Raw genomic sequence first — 6,040 nt, 5'->3', positions numbered from 1 at the left:
CATATAGGTTGCGTGACAACATCTCCATATTTTTTAATATTTTTTTAATATAATGCTACGTTACCTGACAAAATCTCCCTCATATATTAGACTGTATAGCACCGATAATTTAACGTTGACTAAAATAATAAATGGTCAATAATGCATAATAAAACTTAATACATAACCTAATACATAATACCTCACAGCGTAAGAAAGACCACCACCAATATAGTACAATTATCTTCAGCATATACGTTACGTGACAACATCTCCCTTATATATTGCACTGAATAGCACCAATAATTTAACATTAACTAAAATAATAAATAGTCAATTTCCAGCAGGGGCTCCTGTCACGAGCTTGCTCTTTCTCTGTGTCTCTTCGTATTTCTCTGGTAGCCAACTCCTGATGAACCAGTGACGAACCTACTTGGATCTTTCACACTCTGACGACCTCAACAGCGGCATCCACGCCTTCAAATGGCCTTGGTGTCCCTTCGATCTTTTGGTGAACCTCCTGCGAACTTGGGATGAAAGCACAGAGAAAACTACTACCACAGCGGACTTATAAACACACAGAGGTACTCAATAACAGAATGGCATACTCATTTTATTTCAGAATGGAGAAAATTCTTACAGAGTTTTTATAGAAATGGATTCTATACAGAGATAGACTAATCTCGCATTTACCGGACTTTTCACAGCTCAAAATTGAGCAAGTTACTACCGGAGGCTCCTGGCGAGGTATAGGCTCTGTCTCAGAATCAAATTTAACACCCAAACACTTGACTCTTCTAATGGTTCGGCCACTTTAGGTTCTTACCAGTGCTGAGCACACTGATACGTAGGCTTCTCAAACCACCTAAGGACTTTGAGTGATTTCTCGTGTTGCAAGCAGATCAGACTAGATGTCCGCAGATGCAGAGCAGGAGAACACTCGACTCAAACACATACACGCAAAAACTCTCAAAATGCCGATGCCCAACAAATGAACATTACCCTTCTTATATAGGATGAGAAGGGGGGACAAGCATTACTGTTGGTCGGACAGAAATGACTTAAAGCTTAAAGAATCATTACTTTTCAGTCTTTATCAGAGCGACGTCCGCACAAATATTCGGGTCCATAAAACAGACAGAATAATTGCTTCCAGGTAACGCATGAGATATAGTCTGTAAAGTAGATTCGGACATTATGGCTATCTACACAGTGGATACTTTTGTACAAAAAGCCCACGGGAAAAGACTAGATAAGAATATTTACACTGTGGAAGCTTTTAAACAGTAAAGCCCACGGGAACTCTAGTCACAATTAAGCCCTTGTGACTGGTACGTAATCAGAATACAGTCAGATCAGGGAATCTGTTTCTTTTATAAAGTAGATCATCACATGCCTTTGTATAAATCCTCCGGACTATCATGGGTTTACCCAGTATGATTTGATGCTGGACTTTGGTTAAGACATACCATTCTAAGTGCTCTCTCATGTATTCCTGGAGGGAATAATTTGTCATGTGAAAAGGATCCCACTCTTGAACTGTCATTTCTTTGACTGTGCTGTATATACGATGAAAACATTCCCCAATGTTGTACTCAAAACATCTGTGACAATATTTTCTTTCATATCTTTCATGATATACTGGGTCCATGGCTGTTCTGCTAACTCCGTAATCTGTCCACCAATTCTGAAACCATTCACATTGTAGATTTTTCTGGGATGCTGCCATTGTACTGAATTTCAACTTTGTGTAATGGGTTTCTTCTCTGTCATCAACATTCATGAAGTCCCACCACAGCTTTTTATAATCTGAAAAATCATAAACTGTGTCAGGGAACATTACTTTGGGATCATTTCTGGGCCATCGAGCACATGGTTGGACTTGGGGTTGGTTGATCCACAAGTCTCTGGTTCGGTAGATGCAATAATAGCTTTCATAGATTCCTGTGTCATGGCCTCCATGGTGCCAGATACATCCAATGTCATGAAAATTCGTTTCTAGGGCCCGTCTTGCGGTTCCAGCATTTGCATTTGCTTTGTCATACATCATATCATGGATCCATTTTCTGTCCTTTGGGTACACCTTTCTTTCAGGTACATAATGCTGGAGATCAGTGTGAGGCTGTAAGTTGGCATCAAGGACTTTTGTGTTCCTTAATTGCCATGTGGGTCTCCAATTGTCTCTGTGTGTATCCCAGTCTTGATTATCTGGAATTGTTCTCAAGACCTCTTGTTTTTGGTGCTGGTCCCACTCAGTAATAATCATCATGATATGTGCTATATTTTGTTCAAGGTATTCCCTGCTGAGAAAGTCAGGAAAACAATTTTCCTTTCATTTGATGTGCTCAATGGAAAAATCAAAATTTGCAAAGAGCGCCTGCCATCTGGCAAACTTTGCTTCTTCTGGTTTCTTGATGTCCTTGGATAGGACTTTCTTCATTGCTGACGCATCTGTTCTGAGAAGAAAAGGCTTGTTTATTAGATATACTGCAAACTTGCTGATGCAATTCCATGCAGCTTTCACTTCTCTTTCAATAACAGAATAATTCTGTTCTGCTGGGTTCCATACTCCTGAGGCAAACTGTACCACTTGTTCTTCTTTGTCAACTTTTTGTTTTAGAATCCCTCCCCAGCCTATGTCACTGGCGTCGGATTCAACTATTTTGAATGCCTCATCATCTGCTATGTACAGTATAGGCAAGGACTTTACCTTTGCTTTGATTTCTTGCACTGCTCTGGTATGGGCATCTGACCATTGAGGGGGATTTTTGCCAAGCCGCTTATTCAGCACTTTCCTGTCACTGGCACAGTCTTGATAAAAACTGCTTACATAATTTAGGCAGCCAAGGAACCTTTGCAGTTGTGTCTTGTCTTTTAAGACATCTGGAAATTTGTCTGCAAAGTCAATGGCATGTTGTTGCAGAGAGATTTGTCCATTAGAAATCTGGTGGCCTAAGAACTTTATAGAAGTCTGAAATACTTCTATTTTCTTTTTACTAAGCACAAGCCCATTTTTCTTGACCAACTTCATGAAAATATTTACATGCTTGAAGTGATCATCAATATTTTTGGAAAAAATTAAAACATCATCAATATATACAAGTAACCAATCAAAATATGGCTTAAAAATATCATCCATGACCTTTTGAAACTTTGAAGGAGCATTTTTAAGACCGAATGGCATGACATTCCATTCATAGTGCCCTGCAGGAATACTAAAAGCAGTTTTGAACTTATCTTCCTCATTAATGGCAACTTGCCAAAATCCTGCTTTTAAATCAAATTTTGAAAATATTTTTGCCCCTGCAATTCTTCTGATCAAGTCTCCTTCATGTGGAATGGGATAAGTATCATCAGCCAAAACTGAATTTAGAGGCTTGTAATTTATCACAAGTCTAGGAATACCTCTAATTTGTTCAGCTCTTTTGTTTACATAGAATCCATAGCAATTCCAGGGGCTAGTGGATTCTCTAATCAATCCTCTGTTGAGCAATTGCTGAATTTCTTTTTGGCATAGTTCTCTGTATTCTTGGCTCATAGGGATCGCTCTGCTTTTACAGGGCTTTCCTGTGTATCCTTCTTTATAGGGCAACTTAATGGTATGTTGCTTTCTGTGCCAAAAGGCATTTGGCTCTTCTGAACAGCATTTTTCTTCCAGTTTTCCTTTCAGTTCTTGGATTCTTCTTTTGATTTGGGGTAGTTTCAGCTGTTCTTCTACTCTCAATGTGCTTTTTAGATCTTTAAGATCTGATAGCAAAGATTCTGCTTTGTCTAATTTCTGCATGGCTTGAACCATTGTAGAAACTCTTGGAGTTGAAACATAAGGAAGCTCAATTCTTTTTCTTCTTCCTTTAGATGTGGGCACAGAAATGAAATAACCAGCTCTACTTCCTTTCAATCTGGCTGAGCCATGAGGTTCCACTGCAGCTAAAAAAACATTCCCTAATATACAATCAACAGGGATGTCTGCTATGGCAAACTTCATGTATACACAGTGGGTATCAAAACATAGTGAAGCTCTAGGAATTTCATATTTGAGTTTCTTATTTCCTAGGCCTACAACTTCTCTTTCAGCAGAGACCCAATATTTTGCTGGAACATTTCTGATGTTAAGAATATTAATATCTGCACCAGAATCTAATAATGCAGTCATGAAAAATATCTGGCCTTGGATACAGATTTTTACCTTGACATGATGTTGCTGATATGTGATGGTAAACAATCTCATATCTTGAAAGCCAAAGTTTGGGTCTGACCTTCCTTCAGCAACCTGAATTTCTTGTCTATGGGCTGTTGTGTTCCAGGATTCTTCTTCTTTTTCTTCTTGAATCTCCTTGCCTTTCTTAATTTCTGCAATTTGAGCTTTGATTGCAGAAATCTCTGCTTTGAGTTGGTGAATTTCACCACTCACTTCTCCCAAAGTCAGGGATCTTACTTTCCCTGGTTTCTGGTGATGCATTTGGAAAGACTTAGTGTTCCTTTCATAGGATGCATCGACAAACAAAGGTTTCTTACCTGATTCTTTTGAGGCTTTTGATTTAAGCTGATCTGTGAATGCTTCTATCAGGCGGTTCTTCATGGCTCCTTCTTCCATTGTCCTAATACGTGATAAAATCTTCATTTCTGCTTCTTCTTCAACAGATGCCATTAGGACTTTTTCCTTAGGAGGCTTTGTTCTTTCTTCTTCTTCTTCGCTGGAACTGTACAAAAATTCAGAATCATCTTCACAAAATATATGACATGCACATTCTTCTGAATTATAGCAAGAACATTCAGATGATTCAGAATCAGTATACTGGCCCATGTTAACTTGAAATTCTTCTTCTGAAGTGCTAAAAGAATCAAGAGACGATTCCTCTAATTGGTGCTGCTGGGCTGAGTCTTTGATAATAAGATTTGGGCACCTTTCTGTAGCATGGGTCCTTGATTTGCATCTCAGGCAAAAGCTTGGGCCTGAATGCTCTTTCTTAACCTGTTTGGCCTTTTGAGCATAAACAACTGTCTTTTTTCCCTTATTAAGCTTTGATTCTTCCCCTTGGGGACATCTTGAAGCTGTATGCCCAGTCTGGCCACACAACCAGCAAGTAATTTTGTTCCATTTGTCTTGCTTGGATGTATGCAAATGGATGTCAGAAGGAGTATAATAATGGGTTTTTGGGATATATTTGTAGTGGCCCTTCTTTTTATGGCTTTTATCCCTTGTAGAATACTTCCTTTTATTTTTTGGATAATCCCTTCGATTTTTGTAGAAAGTCTCTTTGAATTCTCTTTTGGCCCTCTTCCTAGACTTTCTCTTTTTGACCAATGGGTCATCTATTGTCAGTCCATATTTGCTGCAAATGGACTTTCTATCTGGTAGTCTGGACAGTTTTTCCAAAGACTTGTTTACCTTTGAGCTGGTACAAAGACTTACCAGTGTCTTTGTAATAAGGGAATAAATTTCTCCCCATGTATAAGACTCAAAAGGTAACTGAAACATTTCTTGCAATCTAATATAGTCAACAAATCTAGAGGGTAGAGCAGCTAGATATACCTGCTTCCAGAGCAACGTTTTGGAATCTTTCACCTCATAGATTCGCTACATCCAATCTCTATGGAAATCATCAAATTGAGACATCTTATGACATTTGAGGTTCATCAAAATGACCTCATGTTTGTTGGCAATTTCTGTCTCACAGCCACACCAATGTTCTAGAATCATTGATGTTAGCGCGCCAATCATATTGCTTATTACAGTACCATCAGGATTATGAATAACATCTCCTTTTTCATCCTTGAGCACTTCTGCTTCCATGGTCTCAATAAGTTTAGGAGAAGATTCAGTTTCCCACCATCTGAGAAGAGTACCTGTAAAACATTGGATGATGGTTCTGCAAGCATCTACCTCTGATTTTCCTCTAAGACACATGAGTTTATATTCAGTATACATTAAATCAATCATCTGGCGAATTTGGCCAATGCTCATGTTGTCTAAGTTCCATTCTCTGTGGGAATCAGGGAAGAAAGTATGGGCTTCAGGCAATTTTCCCTTCCCTACAATGTCAGGAGCAGAATATCTGGA

The sequence above is a fragment of the Pinus tabuliformis genome, chromosome 2_1, assembly GCF_031772625.1.
Source record: "Pinus tabuliformis cultivar Carrire ecotype Pingquan chromosome 2_1, CPIR1, whole genome shotgun sequence".
In the NCBI taxonomy this organism is placed as follows: domain Eukaryota; kingdom Viridiplantae; phylum Streptophyta; class Pinopsida; order Pinales; family Pinaceae; genus Pinus; species Pinus tabuliformis.
This window is presented reverse-complemented; position numbering follows the sequence as displayed.